We start from the raw sequence: 22,518 nt of genomic DNA on the forward strand, positions 1-22,518 counted from the left end.
CTTAACACATATATAGGGTGGGCTAGAAGCTGTGGGAGGCCACATCAAATAAGTGAGGTGACCCATCCCCTCAAGTATTCTGCATTATTTTGAAAAACAAAACAAAACAAGACTTTTGCTTGGAAAACAGGGGACAGTGTGTGATGGTAATCAATGAAGGCTAAAACCACCTGCCAACTGGTCTGACACATATGCTTTCAGGAAGGAGGGGAGGAAAAGAAGTACCTCTACTTGGCCTAGTCCTTGCATTCATTTCTCATCCTACCAACTTATTCAGATGCCAACCTGCTACAACAAATTTAACTTTGAAAAAGAATAACTTCCCAACTCTCCTCTCCTGATTTACAACACTGGCGACCTTTGTTCTCCTTTTATTTCCCGTTAGAACTCTCTTTTGAACATTACTGTTGTATTTGATACAGAATCCATTTAGAGTATATCTCAGCTTCTTCTAAAATATTTACAAGCCTGAGTTTGCCTGAAATTCCTACTTTTCACATAAAAAAAAAAGATGTGAAAATTAAACCTTCCAAGTTAGGTCAGCAAATTAAAATTTTTTAACATGAAATTTTATCAATATGCTTTTCTTATTCTAATGCTCCCCAAATGGAAAAGCTAAAATCTGAAAGAAGCTATTTTTTGAAGTGATGAAATATAGTGATGCTTCTGGGGATTTAGGATTAGAAAAACTTTTAATTTCTCATTTAACTCAATTTATACCTTTGGCCTGTCACCTTTAGCAGATATTAATGGGGGAGGGGAAAGAAGATGAAACTTAAATCAGCATGTACTAATTGCTAGAATGTGTCTTTTAAGATAAAGAAGCTTTGTAGGGAACGAGATGTATAGTGCTGAGTAATTTTCCAGAAATTTTAGAATATTTTACATTTTCTGATTTCAGACGACAAAATATAATAAAGCAGAAAGAAAAAGGAAAGGAAAGACTAATATGAAGAAGGGGAGGAAAGAAAAGGAAGGACACAATTATTGAACACAATGGAGTGTGCCAGACACTCAATTAGGTCTTCCCTATAGCTTATTTTATGTATTCCTCATAATGATACTCACACACAGGGTTGGTATGATCTTTGTTGTACAAATGAAGCATGTGGGGATTAGGGAGGTTAAGTAACTTGGTCAAGACCACACAGCTAATAAGTATAGAGCTAGGATTTGACCCTAGATCTAACTCCAACTCTTGCCTGTACTACACCATACTGCCTCTGCAGACAACCCCTTCAGGGGGTCTTTCCAGAGTATTCACACCCAACACATTGTATAGACTGTCTTTTTTTTTAAATTATTATGTTTATATTTATTTTTGACAGAGAGAGAGAGAGAGAGAGACAGAGCATGAGCAGCAGAGGGGCAGAGAGAGAGGGAGTCACAGAATCCAAAGCAGGGTCCACGCTCGGAGCTATCAGCACAGAGCCCGACGCAGGGCTCAAACTCACAGACCACGGGATCATGACCTGAGCCGATGTCAGACGCTCAACCGACTGAGCCACCCAGGCGCCCCATAGACAGTCTTCTAAAGGGGAATTTGTAGGCTCAGCTAACCACGGTTGTAGGCAACAGAAGGGAATGTGTTTGATTTTTTTTCCCTTCCCTCTCATTACTTCTGCGGTCTCCGTCTTGCTGCACATCTACAAGGCAAAAGTCTAACCCCCTGAAACATCAAGGCAAGTGAAAGCTTAACCCATCAAGGTGGATAGAGATCAGGAGGAAAATCACGGGATCATCAATCAATCTCCAATTCTGCACAAACCTATCCTGACCCAATAACCACGTGACAGACAGAATGCCCAACAGAAGCCTGACCACAACAACTGAATGGTCATAATTCCACAGTGCAAACATACATGCTCAGTTTATCTAATTAAGAGGAAAGGTTGACAAAGGTACTAGCAAGAGAAAAAATGTGCTCAGAGGACTTTGTATTCATCAGTGTGCAGTTGGCACTGGGGTGACCCTGCTGTATTGAAATGGGACTGGCTGGGTGGTGGGGCAGGCGGTGGGGGGGGGGGGCTGCTGAAGAGAGAGAGAATGCGGGGGATGAAAATGAGACAGACAACTCAGAATTTTTTCCTTTTGAATTTCAACCTGTTGGATAAAAACAATAGCAAATGAGGCACTGAATATGCATGAGGCAGGGAAGGTATTTTAAGTTTTTCAGGAGACAGCTCGCTGAACGGAATTGCTAATTATGTCTCACATTGCTCTGTCCAATTCAGTTAGCTTGATTATGGCTGAATTGTCAACTCCCCTGCACTTGAGGTTCCACAGTGGCAGCCCATTCTGAAGCTTAATACGAAATTAGAAGTATCTTTTTCCCCCAAAAAAATGTTTTCCCTCACTGAAGAGCTACCTTTACCCATTGTGACAACATAACCTTTCTTAACAAAAATAAAATTAAAACCACCAAGGGTTCGTATTCAAGGGTTTTTGGAGTTGGTGGAACATTGGGAATGCGATCGCAGCTGTGACAATTGCAAATTAAGATTGAACAATGAGCCAAATTAAAAGGGTGAGAAAGAGCAGAACACCATATGGAGTATCTCGTTGCTACCCCCACAGGATATCTTTGATTTCTTAGGATAAGGAGGATTTGCCAACTGAGGAATGGACTAAATAGAGTGCTGGAATGTCGCCTTTATTTTTTTTCCCCTAACCTACAGTGGCTGCATAAGTCAAGGGAGTTAAATTTCCCATTTCATTTACTTAGTTTCTTCACCTTTAAAATGGGACAAACCTCACTTGATAATGGTGCTAGTTGAAGAAAGTGATGATGAGTGAAACAGGGGGTGTCCTAGCTGGATAGTTAGATTGCTATCTAGAAAATTAGGACCTTGGGAGAATTCATCCTAAAGATAGAAAGAATGGGACACGATAGGCTTCAGCAAGTAAAATCCCATTGGTTTAATTCAGTAGTGTGCCCTAGTCAAATCCATTCATTCCCAGCCAAGCCCATGCTGGATTCATGTCTAAAATAGAAGAAGAACAACAGAGGATGAAGAAAGGGAACAAAATGCGGATACGACAGTCCTGCTTGGAGCCCCTTTAAAATAGTAGCCCAGAGAAGGGCTGCCTGGGTGGTTCAGTTGGTTGAGCGTCTGACTCTTGATTTCGGCTCAGATCATGATCTCACTGCTTGTGGGATCGAGCCCCACATTGGGCTCTGTGCTGACGATGTGGGGCCTGCTTGGGATTCTCTCTCTTTCCTTCTCTCTCTGCCCCTCCCCTGCTCATTCTCTAAATAAATAAATAAACTTTAAAAATTAAATAAAATAAAATAATAGTCCAGAGGGGAGGGAGCAGTGTTGCCACCTTGCCCAGGAGAGCCACACTGCTTTAGGGATATGAGGGTCCAGTGCATGGATGAAGGTACATAGTAAGACATGGCTGCAATGACAACCCTGCCATGCTGGAATACACATGGAAGGACAAGCAAAAGCTGAAGTAGCTGGCAGAGCAGGATAGCTTCAGTGGAAGGGTCTTTTTTGACAACATTTATGACTACAGGAAATGGTCCAGGGAAGGTGGTGAAATATTTCTTTATGGAGGTTGAGATTTATGGTACATAGTTGGGAAAGCTGTTAATGCAGTGAAGAAGCCCAGGCTATCCCGCTGCGGAGCCACTCAAAGGAGAGCCACCGAGCCAATTGCTAGGCATGTCGGAGAGGTTGTGCAAGCTACCCAGTTGACCACAAACACATACTGAGTCCAGCCGACACCACAGGAAACAGAGATGAGCCAGACCAGCTGAGCCCTATCTAAATGGCAAAAGTATAAGTAAATAAATTGGTGTTGTTGAAGCCATTATGTCTTGCATACCACATGGTATGAGAAAACTGATACAATCTGTACACCACACATTTCCCTCTGGTATCCTCCATTTTCAAGACAGAAACTTTTTTTTTTTTTAATTTCTTCCCCTGTGTCATTTGCTCATGAGAGCAATCTTAGTTCCCAAGTAATGTCTGCTGCTGACCTTAATCAGAGGCATTAGAGAAGTAACAATCATCCTACTTGCTAAAATTAAAGTTTTAGCTACAGTACATCATTCTGCAGGAGCAGAAAAAATCTTCCAATAGCAAGAGCTTTGATGGCCACATCTGTCTGCCCTGAATAGTATCAGAACAGGGTGAGGTATATGCGCTGTGGCCTCAGTAACACAGTAACCCCGCAACGGGTTGTGAGTTCAGGAAATCACTGCAGTACTAAAGGCTTGGGTATTTGCCCTCCAGAGTCACTTTCATAGCTGCTCCCTTGGTCCTCCAAACATCGCCATTAGGAAAAGAGAAGATAAAAACCCCATCTCTAAATAAAGCATCCAAGCTCCAGAGAGAAGAGAAGGTGAGTCAGCTGCAAAAAAGGCATGGCAAACAAAAATCACAATATTATTGATCGGCACTATTTTCCAGTGTGGCAGATATCTCCATTATTTACCTGCTTCGAGAACATAACCAGAAGATTTCCTCAGGAACACGCAGGATTACTTTATACTAAACCTAACTGAGTGGAGAAGTTACCAGGGGGGAAAAGTGCTATTTTTTAAAAGTGTTTGAAATGTTCCTTTTTTCTGTTTCTCATCTCCTGTCCTCCTTCCTCCCCAAGTGTCGTTTGGTGGGGCAAAGACTGTTTCTGAAGCAGAATTTCCTTTCTGATTAAATCTTATTCTGTTCTCATGCAGCTCCGTTGCTCAGCTCTGATAAGCCTCGGGTCAGTTCTATCTGAGCTTACAATCCAGTATGAACTTTCAGTGATCACGGAAATACAGATATTTCTTATTTTCAGTGATATCAGATTAAGCTGTTATTCCTAAGCAGCCAAGGTGGAGGAATTAAAATCACATCATGAAATGCAGAAACTATTTATTCACTCGAACTCTATCTCATCAATGTTCTAGATACAAGTACATCAAAATGTTGTTTATAATCAAGGAAAATTACCCCCAAAATACATTGTAGTGCACGTGATTTTTTATGTGCTCCTGATGTCTGTCTTTAAGAAAAGATTGGTTTTATTTCAAAAGATTTGCCTGCTTGCTGTGAAGATCTACGCCAGTTGGAAGCCTCAACTTTAAGTTGATGGTTCTTAAGTAAGAAGAGTGTTTCCATGGCTCTAAGTCAAAAGATTCAACCTTTTTTTTTTTTTTTTTTTTTTTTAGTCTCAACAATGCAACACATACAAGGAAGCTAAACTAAATTCCATTTTTCTCATTAGGTATTATTATTGGGCATTATCTGTATGTGACCAGAGTCATGCTAAAGGAAAAAGTCAAAACTGAGATAAATCCAAGTCTGAGGAGACAAAAGGGCAAAAATGTAGGGGCAACAGACTAACAAGTTGGAAGGAAAAAACAAAAAACAAAAACAGAGGAGCCAGAGTCTTATGTCACTGTAATCGTGTTTAAGCCTAACTATTTGACTCTTGAAGAGAGCTTGAGAATGGCAGTAGAGACTCAAGGCTAGCATACTCCTACAGCTGCCACTGAAAATAAGCATTTATTATGAGGAACCACTCATCAGAAAAGACAGGCTTCTTTCCCCTGCTCTAAGCCCCAGTGCCCTTCTGGGTCCTGGTTCCTGTAAGGAGTCATGATGGCTTCCTTTCCTTTCTCTTCTTATCACCTGATCTCCTACAACTCTTTCCTAGATGTTTACACTAAACCTAGTCAAAGGTTGTTTAACTGCAACAATTCAGAAGGTGACTGATATCTGCAAGATGCCTAGAAACAAATATCCTTCCACTGAATCATAATACTAGTAAAAGCTAACTTTTTTTCTTTTTTCTTGAGCACTTGCTATGTACCAATGGTACAAAAAGTTCTATCACTGAATTCTTACAACAGCCCTATGAGGAAACTCATGGACATTGGTTATATTTGTGTGTTAATACACCCTTTCCTCTGGGGAACTGCTTCTCCCATTCTTTAATCATGTGATAGTGGGAGGACTGACACTCCTAGAACCCCACATGACCACAGTCATAAAAGGACAGGGGAACCAAGTCTAAACAACCAACGCACCCCCTCCACCAGACCACATGGTTAATTCAGGGTGAGAATATGACCAAAGTAGAACCAATGAAGACATTTTACCAGGATTTTTTTTTAATGTGTGAATTGTCAAAATATCAAGTTGGAGAACGTGATACATTTACTTGATGTAAATTAGGGACTATAACACCTTTTTCTCTGCTGTGTAGATAAATCTTGTTTGGGAAAAATAAAAGGTTGAGGCTAAAAGAAAAAGCAAATCAAAAGAGGTTGAGGCTAAAAGAAAAAGCAAATCAAAAGAGAGTAACAAGATCATACCTTAACTAACCACTCCTGGAAAGTACAGCTAGATAGATACAGAGACAGAGACAGAAACACATGAGATACAGATATAGATGATAGAGATAGAGATGATGATAGAGATAGAGATAGAGATAGAGATAGAGATAGAGATAGAGATAGAGATGAGATAGAGATAGAGATAGAGATTGATAAGCTACTGCATTCCCTTTATTACTTCAACAACCATAGTTTGGATTACTGACATAACCAGAGCCTTGACTTACCAAGACAAGTGCTATTTTTATCCTCTTTTCAAAGATGGGAAAACTGAAACATAAGAGAGATTACATAACTTGCCCAAGGTCACAATAATACAAACCACAGAACCTGGATTCAAACCAAACTCAGCAGGACTCCTGTCAGGGCTCTTCATTACTGCAGAGTATAATCTTTAAGGAAAGCCATCATGCCAGACAGCTTCAGAATGCAGGGAGGAACAAACATGCTCTTAAAGAAATAGTTTTGCAGGAAAGATAGATTGGGACATAAAGAGCAACAATATAAAACGCATTGAGCTATTATTATGTACAGCACTCTTCAGTAATAATACTGCCCATTTGTAGTACCTGATTTGAACTTCCCAACAACTCTGTGAAGTGGATGGCACAGAGATTTTTGTTATACATTTTACAGATTAAAAAAAAAATGTCTAAGAAAAAGTTCTCCCCAGATGATCTAACTATGTGATGAGTAATGAGATACAGCCAGGACGGGACACTGGGTCTTCTAATTGCAACTACAGGGCCTTTCTCTACCACACTATTTACTTCCCTGGCTTACTTTAACCAGAAGTGTTGTTGTGGAGCTCAGAAAAAAGTAGTTGGTATTTAGAGAGCAAGGTTAGAATCTCCCTCTCAACACTGAACTACTTGGGAAATCTCTGATCAAAATCTCTAACCAAAACTTTTAACAATGGGAAATTATTTTTTCATCCAAAGTAATTCTTAGATTCTTAACTCTTATTTGAGTACTCAATTAAGACAGATAAGTGGTACTCACCAATACTTTCTTCCAATTCTTTCATACTTTTAAAAATTTGATCTGAATCCATCTGGAGCATACTTTCATGTAAGATGTTAGATGAGATGAACTTTTTCCCTTCCATATAATTGATCAATTCACCACCTTCATTTATAGATTAATCCAGTCTTCTCCCTCTATATACTCATATATACCCTTAGTTTGTTTGTTTTTTCCCCCAGCTATTATTTCTATAATCTTAATGTAGGAAAAACTTTATAAAGATAAAAACAAACAAACAAACAAAACAAGGGAAAAAAGATGGAGAGTTCTGCATCTGTGCAAATAAATACACATACATCAATTGATAGATTTAAAAAAGAAAAGGTTTAAGTCAAAAGACAGACTGTGATACATGGCCAAGAATCTTAATTCACAGGATTGTCATAAATACAGAAAGATAGATATCCAAATAGGAAAAAAAAAAAAGACAAAGATTAGGAATAGTCAATTTGCAGGAAAAAAAAATTACAAATTAGAATTAAGTATGACAATATGGGGAAATAGGTATTCTTTTCTACTACTAAAGACTGTAATAATTGACATATTTCTGGAAGTATGTATCTAAGGCACTAAAGTGCCCCATAGTCTCTAGTCTAGTAATTCTACTTCTAGGAATCTTTCTAAAGAAATAACTAAGGTTGTGGGCAAGGCTGTTTCATACAGTGATACCCATTATCGTGTTTATATTAGCCAATAAGCAGCCTCAAAGTTAAATGATAGCTGGACAAGCATAGAATATCTGAAAACTTATCATTCTTTCATCCAAACCAAAGTTCTTGAAGCACCTACTTTGTGTCAGGCACTGTGCTGGGCCCTGAGAATACCCAACCTGTACCCTTATGAGGCTTAAAGTCTAGTGGGAGAGACAAAATCACACAGGAATAAAAAACTACAACTATGATCAGTGCCCAGAAGGAGACCACTAAGCAAAGGAAACATCCAGTGGGGAATAAAAAAGTCAGCAGATCAAAAATGGTGCCCAAAGGCAAGGAGATTCAGAGTAGAGTTCTGAAGAAGAAAGGCGTTCTTTGGGTAAAAGAAGGACAGTCCAGGCAAAGAAAACAGCACACACAAAGTTATCCTTCACATGAAGAAAGTATATGGATGTAAAAAAAAAAAAAAAAAAAAAAGAATATCTATGAAAGAATATGCATTTTATCCTTTTTTATTTACACACACACACACACACACACACACACACAAACTACAAGGACTATCAAATTATTAATAGTAGTTATCTCTGGTTGGGTGATGTTTGTCCCTACCAACACTGCCTCCTTTTGTCCCCATTTTCTCTTTTATTTCTTTGTGTATTAATTTTGTAAATACGAAAAAAAAAAGTATGAAATAGGACAGAAAGCTGTATGGTTGCTTCCAATACTACCCTATTTCCATGTGTACAATGTTGTATTATCCAAGCCAATCCTATCTCCAGCCAGGTCTTAAGTTGCCCTTTTAAGTAGAGAAAAAGTTAAGAGAAGGTATAAACTCCAGAGTAAGCTGTGTTTCCTTACTTGCATATCTTTAGTTACAAATGACTATTTACCTGTCAGTTGGGTTGAGAACACCCATAGGTTTTCCTTTGAAGTGAACCTCTTGGATTTAAAGAGATTTTTTTTAAGCTGTTGAAGGTTTGCTTGATCTAAAGTCTCAGAGACGTTTGAAGTTGTGACTTAATGGAAGATTATTTTTATTCATAGTGATCAAGCAGTTAATGAGATAAAGAAGTGAGGAGACAAGCTTAATAGAATATGTGGTTGCACCGCATGTTAATCTTTATAAAGGCAGAATGAAAATAACAGGAAACCAGGAAGAAACTGGGACAGATGGCTGAACAGCTCAAAGATAGGAAAAACAACTCTTCCCTTTACAGGGCTTTCAAAAGCAAAACCTGACTCATGTTGAGTTCAATAGATAAAAAGGTGATGGAGAATAGGAAGATGGGAAGCCAGGACTAAAATTTTTCTGGTGGCTGTTCTCTTGAGACCTTCCTCTAACCCTTTCTCAATCCCTTCCCCAACCCTTCACCAAAGGCCAAAATGCACCTGGAGCAGCTACAAGTTTTCAATATGGGAGGAACATAAACAGTAAAGAAAGTCACCATCTGCCTCAATCGTCCATTATGCACCATTTTAACCTCGATAAGTTATAACAAGATGAGGGGCATTTCCAGCCTGAGCAGACTCAGCAGCAATAAAGGGAGGCCACTAGGGAAGCAGACGGCAAAAGAGGGGAAGAGAATGGCACTTCCATTTACTCTCCATGTTGTTTCAGTATCATTATTTTTATTTATTTAGCTATTTTTTTTTTAAAGTAGGCTCCACATCTAGCATGGAGCCCAACACGGGACTTGAACTTATGACCCTGAGATCAAGACCTGCGCTGAAATCAAGAATCAGATCCTTAACGGACTGAGCCACCCACGCACACTCATTGAGTATCATTGTTTGTTGTTATTGTTGTTCTTTGCTTGTTTTTTGGGCCAAAGGAAAAAAATTCTGGCTACCTAATTATCCACTTAAGTCAGAAAACTGATAAAGCCTGATTAGCCACAGAGCAGAAAAGAAAATTCCTCATTAAAAGGTATTCCTTTTAGGGGCATCTAGGTTGCTTAGTTGGTTAAGTGTCTGACTCGATTTCAGCTCAGGTCCTGATTTCATGGCTTTGTGGGATTGGGCTCCATGCTAACAGCTGGGAGCATGCCTGCCTGGGATCCCTCTATCTCTACCCCTCCCCTGTGCTCTCTGTCTCTGTCTCTCAAAATAAATAAATATTTGAAAAAAAAAAAACTAAAAGGTACTTTTTTTAACCCACTAACATGGAGGTAGAGCCAAATATGAATACCTTTTAGTATTTAAAGTGGCCAGTGGAATCCATTTTGGAAAACTGGCAAAGCTACATTTCCCAGTGGGTCTTCTGAAGGCCATCTGCATCTTAACTCTTTTAGGATGCTTTCTTAAAGTGCAGATTCTCAGGCCCACCCCAACTATTGATTTGTTTGCACCCAGGTATCTGCACTTTTCAAACATTTTATACATACTTACATTCTGTCCCTTATATCCAATGTCTAAAGTCCTTGAGAGTCTATATTTCTGCTAGGTCTTATTACAAATGGATTTGGGAACTGGAGTTAATGTTAGACGGGGCTTTATTTCTAGAATCCACAGACCCTTGGGCAGAGGGGACATAACTACAAGGAAAAATACTTTGGCTTCTGCCCTTGGTGCTTCAGTTCCACAATCTCAGGAGCTTAGAGTTAATTTCACAGCTGGGGTCTTTGTAAACCACTAGGAGGGTTAGGCTCCTTGTCCCTTCCCTTGGTCAATGGTAGATTTGTCTTTTAGTCTGCCTTTTTAATGAGGAAAAATGCCCTTTATGAGAAGTGGATATACAGAAGGTCGCGGGTCTGATTCTACACCTTGGGTGAGCCACAGACATTGTCTTCTCTCTGCTTCCAGCCTAAAACATTCTACTTATATTATTGTCCCTCAAGGCAGCTGTGTCTTTAGCACCCAATTACCTCTCTGAGTCACTTCTTCCTCTTCCAGTTTCTGGCCCTAGAAATTTTCATTTCTTGATCACAAGCTCAGTTATGCATTTATAATGACGTTGGATATACTTTATCCAACATTTCTAGGAGTTGTGTAGCGGGAGGGTTTTTCGGGCTCTGTTGCCTTATGTATTGCTGGAAATAGAAGTTCTGGAAACTGCATTCTTAGCAAGCACCACAAATGACTCTTATCTACACACTAAAATTTGAGGATATTGTAATCTCAGCAAGTAATGAGACTTTATAGTTGTATAACAGCAGTTTATAAAATGTTTTCATATTTATTTATTTATTTCATTTCATCCTTGCAACAACCTTGCAAAATAAGCGGGACTGGTATTTTTATTCTCAGCTTCCTGATGATAAAGCCTAATCAGGCTAAGTTTCTTGCCCAAAGATATAAAAGTAGTTAAAGAGCAAAAATGAGGACTAGACCCCAGATATTCTACTTGGCCTATTACATCATGCTACATTATTGCCAAGGTGATAATTTAAAGAGATCATTATCTATCACATGATGCAAACAATATCTTTCTACATCAATTAGAAGGCAGAAGGGTCAAATATTCTTTGGAGTCTCTCAGTCTGTGTTTTCCTTCTCTGTGTATGTCAAACACTGCAGATCTACTCTATGGTTAACAGACGCCAATTAAAAACATATGGCACCTGGAATAGGGGAGCCTGGGTGGCTCAGTCAGTTGAGCATCCAACTCTTGATTTTGGCTCAGGTGATGATCCCAGGGTCATGGACTCGAACCCCACGTTAGGCTCCACACAAAATCTGGAGCCTGCTTAAGATTCTCTCTCTCTCTTCCTCTGCCCCTCTTTCCTGCTCACACTCTCTCTCTCTCCCTCTAAACTAAAAATAAAAACTTGGGGTGCCTGGGTGGCTCAGTTGGTTGGGTGTCCCACTTCGGCTCAGGTCATGATCTCACAGCTGGTGGGTTCGTGCCCCGCGTCGGGCTCTGTGCTGACAGCTCAGAGCCTGGAGCCTGGTTTGGATTCTGTGTCCCCCTCTCTCTCTGCTCCTCCCCTGCTCACACTCTGTGTGTCTCTCTCTCTCAAAAATAAATAAACATTAAAAAATAAAATAAAAAAATAAAAATAAAAACTTAAAATAAAAATGTAATTTCTTTTAAAAAACATATGGTACCTGAAACTAATATAATATTGTATGTCAATTATATGCCAAGAATAAATTTTAAAAATAAATTAAAAACAAAAATAAAATGTATGGCAATAACTTTTTTTAATGTTTACTTATTTTTGAGAGAGAGAGAGCATGCACAAGCAAGTGAGGGAGAGAGGGGCAGAGAGACAGGGGGCAGAGGATCTGAAGCAGGCTCTGCACTGACAACAGACAGCCCAACGCAGGGCTGGAATTCACAAACCGTGAGATCATAACCTGAGCTAAAGCTGGATGCTTAACTGACTGAGCCACCCAGGCACCCTTAGCAATTACTTTTTAAATGATCTCTATAGTAGATTTACATTACTTATAAGAGCACCCATTTTTTTTCAATATATGAAATTTATTGTCAAATTGGTTTCCATACAACACCCAGTGCTCATCCCAAAAGGAGAGCACCCATTAATTTTAATAATCATCCTTCAACTTTGTAAGAAACTTATGTTGCTGGGTCAATGCATGGTCCCTACAAGGGCTCTTCTGCAGCAGGGACCTCTCCTATCTTTTACTGGCTCCTGAAGAGTTGAAGACCCTGGTTGAAATATTTATCCTATTCCCTACACTCCAGATCATAGGGATTATTTGAATATTAGGATCAATTTTCAGGCCATCTGAGAGTCAGTGGGCAGCCAACCATTCTTCAGGGCTCGTGGTCCATGCAGTTGTGGGCTCACAAGGAGACCTCAGTCATATCACTGTTTCTGGGTCATTTCTCTCACAACCACATTAATTCCACAAACAATTGAGCACCTACAATGTGCCTGAAAACAAACTAGAGACTGTCTCATAGCCAGCCTGTATTGTAATATTCCATGGGGAAATTTTACTATGGAATTAACACTGCAATTCAAGATTGCTTCAAAGGGCCTTTTAAGCAAACAATCATCCAACTAAAATATTTTTCGGCTCTGTCCAGTGTTAACAGAGTCTTCCCTTTCTACTTGGAGTTATCCTCCTTTCCTCCTATCTTTAGGGCTTACAGAGAATAAATGTCTTCCCTATAGAAGACATGCCAAGAATTTTTTCAGAAGCACAAATTGCCATGAAAACTTAAAAGAATTTGTTTAAAGGGAAGTTAATTAATTTTATTTTAGAGTTGTTGTTCAAATGTCTTTGAAATTGCTGCTTTTTTCCCTTTAGGGCCAAGCTGATTTCCTTTAGTCCCTTCAGCACATGGTAATTTACATGATGAGAAAATATTTTATCTGCATTAATATTCTAGAACATGACTAGTCTATATAGTCAGGAAGACAATTGGGTTAGCCAGTAAGCCTAAGTATCTATTAGTGAGAGGGTAAGAGAACCCACAAGTGTACATCTATTCAACAGAAAACTCAAGTACCATCTAAAAAAATGAGGTGAACTTATATTGACTATACCAACATGGAAAGCTCAAGTTATATCATTAAGTGAGAAAAATTAAATTAGAAAACAAGCCATAAGGTTCATCCCATCCATATAAATGTTAGAAAGAGGTCAATATTGAGAAAGGAAAAGGAAAATCAAGAAGGCAAGAAGCTCTCATTTTTAAAAAAATTCAAGAATACATTACTGAAGGAGAAATATGTGAAGGCATTCAGGCATAATATTTTTAACAATTATAACTAAGCCATCAAATACTCCCTACGTGATTATCATTGTGATTGTCTTCTAAAATTATCAGATAAGGAGACAATTCCACACTTCTCCTTGTAAAAATGCTTTGGTTGTCTTTTTTCACATATGGAAATCAAAGAATAATTTTAGTAATTGTTAACGTGTGTTGAGCTCTTACAAGGATCCAGTCACAGTGGTAGTTGTAAAAGTGTTAGCCAAAAAGGAAAAGAAAAAGAAGAGCACTAAAGTCCAATATCTACAGGTCACAGCTGCTCCAGAATTTCTATACAGGCAGAGACTAAAGGAAGCAATCTGAAAGAAGGTTGGGCTTGAGCTCTACTTTCAGAGAATTTATAAATTGAGAAAATTCCAATGGACCATATTTTAAAAATGGTAAGAGGGTGAATAACTAATTGAATGGGGGTAGACCAACCCCCTTGGTGCTTCCGATGTCCTGTGATAGGAAAATATCCAATGGAAAAGAAACTACCTCTGGGTCTGGCTCTGAGAGAGAAAATTGGATTTTATCTGGTAGAAAATTCTAGAAACCTCAGAAGGTTTCAAAATGTGTATGGAAGCATTTTTAGTGGCATAACATCTATAATGCCATGGATATAGCAACAACCTGATTCCTTCCTTTCAAAAGTATATATAAATCGTATCTAACTACACATGACCAACAGCTTAATTGTCCTCTACTGCAGTACTTCTCAACCTGTCTGTGGTAAAGGACAAGTCTGGTTTTATTTCTTTGTTTATTAACTGCCATTCCATTAGAGGTTGATGATGATAAGTAGCTTGAACTATACATGATCCATCATGTGAGTGTGACAACACCTGGATAGATGAGACCCTGATTAACAAAAAGAATCCACTGACCACTTGATTGGATGTCAGGGCAGTGACAAATTGCTGTAAAAATTTCTAAATGCTAATTCCCAATTTCTATTCTTTTCTTGACCTAGACCAGTAACAAACAGTATTGGTCTACATACTACAACTTAAGTAACACTAGTAAAAAGCATATAGTTCCTATCTCAGTCAGTAGTACAAAGCAGCTTCAAATCAGGCACTGATCAAAAAAGAGACTTTTTAAAAATGTTTAATGTTTTTATTTATATTTGAGAGAGAGAGAGAGCTAACAGGGGAGGGACAGGGAGAGCAGGAGAGAGAGAACCCCGCACTGTCAGCCAGAGCCCAATGAGGGGCTTGAACCCATGAACCGTGAGATTGTGACCTAAGCTGAAATCAAGTTGGACACTTAACTGACTGAGCCACCCAGGCGCCCCCCAAAATAGATGTATTTAAACAAAAGACATAAACAATTTATGCACAGAAGATAAAACATAGACAATCGAGGCAAAAATGTCCTATTGCTCCTCTTTTACACTTTTTGCCTAGTTTAATTGACAAGCATCTTGACACAGCAAAGCAATCTATTTCAAAAACTGCTACCATTTGCAACTACTTATCTTTGTGAGTTATAATTTTCTCAATATTGTGCAATCAAAATAAGATAAATTAGACACTGAGACTGGAAAAATAATACTGGCCAACACTGCTGCAAAGACGCTCTATGGAAAAATTTAAATTCCACCATAAAACACATGACCCCAGTAGAGATTTACAATATACAGTGGACGTGAAACAGCTTGCAGAAATTAGTTGGATTAACCTTTCAGGGGATTGTGAGTTATTTAAACCACAAATCTCATTCTTTACATTATATCAAGGAACATGCTGATTTACATTTTGAGAAATGCTGGAGAAGACCCTTTGTAAGGTACCTTGTCATTTCTAATGCCACAAACTTCCTGAATCCCTACATTGCTAATGCAGGTAACTTAACATTTCATTACCCATTCCATCCCTCCCCAACATGCATACTTTTTAAATGCATCCAAAATTTTTATTTTCTGTCTGGGAATGAAAGACATCTAAGGCCTTGCATTTCCAGTATTGACAATCAGAGCTTTGATTTGGAGCCCAATTTACCAGTTCCAAGACAACTAGCTATCGTGCCTACGAGTACAACACATACAAACTGTCTTGAGATATGGATGTTGGAGAGTTGACTAGAATCACACATTAGCTGAGGGACTCAGTCTTCTAGCTGATGACCCAGTGAACAGAATTCAGATCTGTACTTTAGCCAAAGTAAATTTTAGTGCATTAATGGGCTCATACAATCACCTGAGGATACTGAAAGCAAAACTGTTAAATCTCTCATTGCCAGATTTCTGTGAAACAATGGTGAACTCCCTTCTGCCCAAAGACCTATGTAACAACACTAAAGCTCAAAGCAAATTGGGTGAAGCTTATCCATTTGATCCTGTCAAACAGGGTTTCTCAACTTGAGAGCCCCAACCATTTCATGGGAAGTCCCTTGTTAAAAATGCAGCATCCTTTGGATTGTAGTGATAATAGGACAACTGCATGAATAACTGAAAAATCATTGAAATGTACACTTTCACTGCATTAACTGAGTAGTATATAAATTGCACTTCAATAAGTAGGTTAAAATGAAAAAAAATTGAAAATTCAGCTCCTGGGTCCCATCCCTAGAGATTCAAAAGCACTAGATGTGTGACAGTGTATAGGAATTCACAGTTTTTTGCAAAGAACCTGGTAATCCTTCTGAGAATCAATGTTTAGGCTACATGTTCTGAATTATACCTTGGAGTTAAGCGGGACCGTCAGAAAGCAACATTTGTCTGGATTACACATGAACTTATTTGAGTAGCTGTCATCAAGGAATGCCACCAGAAGGGAATGCTATTCATTTGCTTTAGGATGTTACGGTATCATTCAATACACTTCATAAGGAGGAAGAGGAATTACCATTTGGTCACAGCTCTCAGTGAGCTCTCAACTGATAACAATAAGACAGGCAGTAAAAACAAACAAACAAAAACATAATACCTTTAGGTTAGTAATTTTTAAAACATAAAAACAATAGGGGCACCTTGCTTGGGTGGCTCAGTCAGTTAAGCGTGTAACTTCAGTTCAGGTCATGATCTCACAGTTCGTGAGTTCAAGGCCCATGTTGGGCTCTGTGCTGACAGCTTAGAGTATGGAGCCTGCTACAGATTCTGTATCTCCCTCTCTCTCTGGCCCTCCCTTGTTCTCTCTCTCTCTCTCTCAAAAATAACATTAAAAAATTAAAAAAATAGAAGATAAATATAATTTCCTTATGAAAATATATAACTTATGACTAAATATGACTAAAAAAGGCATCAAGAGGTGCCTGGATGGCTCAGTTGGTTGAGCATCCAACTCTTGATTTTGGCTCAGGTCATGATCCCAGTGCTTAAGATTTTCTCTCTCTCTTTCTCTCTCTTTCTCTCTCTCTCTCTCTCCCCCTCTGCCCCTCTCCCCCACTCATCCACTCTCTCTCTCTCTAGAATAAAAAAAAAAATTTTAATTAAAAAAAAATAGGGGTGCCTGGGTAGCTCAGTCAGTTAAGCTTCCAACTTTGGCTCAGGACATGATCTCACAGTTTGTGAGTTCAAGCCTCACATCAGGCTCTCTGCTGTCAGGATAGAGTCCACTGCAGATCCTTTGTCCCCCTCTCTTTCTGCCCCTTCCCCTGCCTCAAAAAAAAAAAAAATAAATAAAATAATAAAATAAAATAAAATAAATAAAAATAAAGGGTTTGCAAACTAAATCCAATAACATCAGTTCCCTACTTCACATTATACAAAAATAGTAATTCAAAAATAGATCACAGACCTACATATAAATCTTAAAATTATGAAGCTTCTAGAAGAAAACAGGAGAAAATCTTTACAACCTCAAGGTGGACAGAAGTGTTTAGATAGATAGAACATATAAGACACCAGTCGTTAGAAGAAAAAAACATAATAAATTGGATGTCAGAATTAAACAATTCTGCTTTTTGAAGACATTTTTAAAAACAAAAAAGCAAGTCACAGGCTGGGAGAGAATATTTCCCAAACATATACCAGATAAAGGACTTGTAGCCAGAATATACACAAAGAACACCACAACTCAAGCATAAGAAAATAATCCAATTTTTAAAATAGGCCAAAACTTTGTGCATACACTTCATGAAGAAGTACAAATAGCTGAGAAGCAGAGGAAAGATGGAACACATCATTAGTCATCAGGAAAATGCAAATTAAAACCATAATGAGTTATCACTATACACAGAGTAGAATGGTTAAAATTTCAAAGATGATCATACCAAGTAGAGCCAAGGATGTGGAGCAAATGCAACTCCACGTGGATTGCAGATGGGAACAGAAAACAGGACATCCAGTTTAGAAAACAGCTTGGCAGTTTTTTCTTTAATTACACATTCACGTATAATATGACACAGCCATTCTATTCCTACGTGTTCACTCAAGAAAAATAAAAACATATATCCATACAAAGATCTACACATGGATATTCCTAAGTAGAAAGAGAAAGGAGAGGAGGAGGAAGAGGAGGAGGAGGAGGAGGGGAAGGAGGGGAAGGGGAAGTGGAAGGAAAAGAAGAAATGAGAATCAGAGTATAGTCAGGAGACAGGTATGAAAAACCTTACAAGGTTTTCATACATAAAATTCAGACTTTTTCCTGAGGACAACATCTTGGGGCTGTGAAGAGTTTTATGCAGGGAGAACCACAATTAGATTTGTGTTGTGGCAAGTTCACTCTGGCTGCTGAGGATTGGCAAGAGTAAGCAAGGCCACAAACTGCCCAAACTGTGAATACACTCTTCAAACATCTTAAAAGTAGCTACTACCAGAACAATAACAAGCACAAATCAACAAGTTTAATTAGCAAAAATCATATTCTGCCTTTTGTGAAAAAAGGAAGTTATGCAAATAGAAAACATGATAACAGTTTGTGAAATAAGGATTTAAAGGATCTAGTGAATGATGAATTTATTAGGAGCCCATAGTGGGCGATAGCTAGTAGAAAGCTATTAGGAGATTATAAATTGAAAAAAATCTTGTGGCCTCTCTGATAGCATGCTAGATTATTTTGTCCTGTTTTGAACACTGTAGCTGTTTTAAGAGGTGACATTAGCCATTAGCACCAAGAGAGCTGGGAGTGGAGGGGCAGACAGCCATACATTTTTTGATTTCCCATTGAGAGGCAAAATCTATGTTCCTTCTCCTTGCATCTGAGTGGGCTCTAAGACTTCTTTGATCGATAGAACATAACTGACTCTAACAGTTGTTAGGCTCAGACTTTAAGGCACCTGGCAGCCTCTACTTCTTTCGTCTTTGTGCACTGAACTACCATGTAACGTGTCCATCTTGCCCTGAGGCCACCATGCTGTGAGGAAGCCCAAGCTAGACAAGGGAATGGCTTTCTGGAGAAAAAGAAGCCCAGTCAATCTCAAGCCATTTCAGGCCCCAGACATTCAAATCATCTGAGACCAGATTCAGACATGAGGGTGGTGAAACCATTTTGGACAGCCAGCCCAAGTCAAGCCAACCCCACTTACAATTTGATTGCAACCACTTGAGAGACTCAAGCAAGAACCAGCTGATTGAGATATGATAATGATATAATCATCATTTTATATATTATTATATCGTATATAAGTATTAATGTAATAGAAAGTGGTTTTATTCATTCAGTGTGTTACACAATAAAGAACTAAAACATGAGGTTCCTTTCTTACCAGCCATTTCCTGCCACTTGAGTTATGATTAAAGGAACAAACTATATTTCGCCTGGACAATGGAATAGTTCAGAAAAGTATAACAACCATCCACAAATATTTGAAACTCTGGCATGTGAGCTCAAGAACAGCTTTATTCTCCAAAGGACAGATCTAAGACCAAGACCAGATGTTACAGGAAGTGGCAAACATCACAGTTCTTAGAAAGAAGAATGTGCCAGTTATCACTGTGGTACAAGAATGAAAACAGCATCATTGTGATATCAGAAACAATGTCTCTGGACATGTTCAAATGGGCACATGTGATGTCCGGTCAGGCTGGGTGTTGAAAATGAGCCTAAAGTAAGATAAAAAACTAGAAGTATGGCCAGGTTGCTGCGATCCTACTGTGTGATTCAGAAAGGTAACAACTGACTTTATAGGCATGTGTCTGAACTAAAGGTAGCCTAGCTATGTTCATTTCTATTCCTAAAATACTAACTCAGGAGGCAATCAAAATCATAGCCCTGACTCCAATTTACACTATGCTTATACAAAACTAATTCCTTAGAAATTTTACACGTATTCTATTTGTAGGATGTTCATCGCACAAACGCTACTAGAAACGTCTTCCGGTATTTAAAAACAAAAACAACTTTGTGGAAATGCTTTCGGACTGAAAAGGATCATCCTCCACTGCCATGTCTGCCACCTGCATTTGATAATCTCTTTCCTACACTTGATAATCCAGACTCTGCATTAATTTTACAGTATTTTTTGTACCACATAAAACTCTAAAAGGTCTTATCATTGTTTTACTGATGAAGAAACTAAGGCACAGAAAGGTTAAGTACATTGCCCAAACACACAGCCAATAAATCCTACACTCTTACCCAGCTGGCCAGTTGTTCAGGTAGACTGAGGAATCCTTCACACAGAAAGCAGTGACTTCCTTTTAACTGAGAAGTTCCTTGGAAGCTCCAGCCAGACCTATTCCTTTGTTTCCAGGAATGCCCTTATTTAACTATCAAAGGGGATGTCAATTTGCTGTGTTACAGAAAAGAAAACAAACTGAGGATAAAGTACCTCTCTTGTCTATGGAGAGATGCAATTATTTGGGGACTCCTGGGTAAACTTTAAGACAAAAAATACTTACAACTTCCCACATCTTCTTTCCCCAAAAACAGGTTACTTCACAAATCAGACAAATATGATATAGCACAGGGCCACCTCAGTGAAATCTAGGAAGTAAATTGTATTGACCCAAGGAAAACAAAGAATTATTAAAGTTAATCATTATTGTTCCTCTCCATTAAATAAACAATAACAACAGTAAAAACTTTAAGAAAGAACCTGCCCTAGAAATCAGATAAACAAAATACACTGCTGCTATATTCTAGAGTCACTCTACCAAATAAGGCAGCCTCTGCATATCTATTCAGAAAGATATAAAAATTCATTCACTTGGGTCTCCAGTTTAGGTTTATCAGCAATGTACTGATATTAAAAAGTACTAAGAGAACAATAAATTGGAATACTTAATGTATTTACAAACCATCTCTGGATCTTTCTTGATTTGTAAGGGCACAGTGGGCAGGGGTAACGTTGGGTGGTTGGATACACAGTTATTTGTGAGGATGATTTCTGCAGAGGCGTGGACCAAATGACCCTTCAAGGTGGTTTGGTGTCTTTTGAGTACACAAGCTGTGTTTATATCCAATCCCAGATCAGACAAGCTTCACTAACCACAGAAGTTTGGGACAAAAGCCAGTTGCAACCCACATATCCCTGCGGTCCTCCTGCCTTCTGGCAAACTCCAGGACCAGATTGGAAAATCTGTGCCCAGTTCGGGGGCCAAGTTTGGTATGATCTGGGGATGATTTATATGGCTTTGGTTGGAGTCCACATGATATGCGCTACTTTGGCCAAGTTGAGCTTTAGAGTTTCTGACTCATTTGAAATAAAACGTATCAGGTGGAGACAGATGGGCTCCCCAACAGGGATCAGAGGGGTCTCCTCCAAATCCTGTGGGACACCAAGACAACCGAATTTCCCACCTCCCTACTCAAAGGTCCAAAACAACATGCAATACAGGTGGCATCAGGGTGAAGGAGTTGGATGTACAAGTGTTTCCCAGGATTCGCCAAAAATAGAAATAAATCGCTTTTAATTTCTGAAGGGAAAAAGGCTGGATTGATTTTACAGACTCTTCTCTAAACAGCAATTTACATGCTGAAACTGTAAAGCTGAGGGTAAAATATCCCTTCCTGGTGATTTGAAATCCGTTGATTAATTCCAAGTTGATGACCTTGTTCCCCTACAACAATAGAACTTTAATTCATCTCACTCAGGCTGCCTCTAACTAGTTTTCAACAATCACGAAACAACCAGCAAGTAGTGGCTGTTGGTGGATAGAATCCCTATTACTAAATACAAATTAAATGAAGCATATCAAAAGAACCTGATCCTACTACCAGACCAAATAGGATTTTCTTTGAATTTAAGAGCAAAATACTTCCCCATAGGAAGAATCTCAGATACTGTAAGGCAACTCTGTCCAGTAAAAACAAAACGCAAGCCACAAATTCAAGCTACTAAGTTATTTTTAAAATTTATACTAGTCACATTAAAAAAAAAAAAAAAAAGAACAGGTGAGGGGCTCCTGGGTGGCTCAGTCGGTGAAGGATCTGACTTAGGCTCAGGTCATGATCTCGCCGTTTGCGGGTCCGAGCCCCACACTGGGCTCTGTGCTAACAGCTCAGAGCCTGGAGCCTGCTTCAGATTCTGTGTCTCCCTCTCTCTCTCTCTCTGCTCCTCCCCTGCTTGCATTCTGTCTGTCTGTCTCTCTCTCTCTCTAAAAAATAAATAAACATTAAAAAAAAATTAGTGAATACAGAGTACTTGGAATTACATCTGGCATGTCATACTAATCAACAAGTCAGAAGAGGCTGATTAGAAATACCTTAAGGCAAGGACTATTCCTTATTCATCACTGTAAGTTCCAGGATCTAGAACAGTTCTGGTACCTGGAAGGTGGTCAATGAACACTCTCCTTTAAGTTGTCAAGGGTGGTAGGGGGCGCCTGGGTGACTCAGTGGGTCAAGCACCTGACTTTCACTCAGGTCATGAGCTCACAGTTCTTGAGTTCAAGCCCTGCATCGGGCTCTCTGCTGTCAGCGAAGACAGAGCATGCTTCA

At 38.9% G+C, this 22,518-nt stretch overlaps 1 long non-coding RNA gene across 1 annotated transcript in view; it reads right to left on the reverse strand.

Moving 5' to 3' along the window:
* LOC122240404 overlaps nucleotides 1-21,887 on the reverse strand; it is a 69,918-nt gene extending 48,031 nt beyond the window's left edge. The window contains exon 1 of the long non-coding RNA XR_006220101.1: nucleotides 20,215-21,887. This is a non-coding gene — a long non-coding RNA (uncharacterized LOC122240404). The remainder of the gene's footprint in view (nucleotides 1-20,214) is intronic.
* Nucleotides 21,888-22,518: the final 631 nt, after the last annotated feature.

The sequence above is a fragment of the Panthera tigris genome, chromosome A1 (assembly GCF_018350195.1).
Source record: "Panthera tigris isolate Pti1 chromosome A1, P.tigris_Pti1_mat1.1, whole genome shotgun sequence".
NCBI lineage: Eukaryota > Metazoa > Chordata > Mammalia > Carnivora > Felidae > Panthera > Panthera tigris.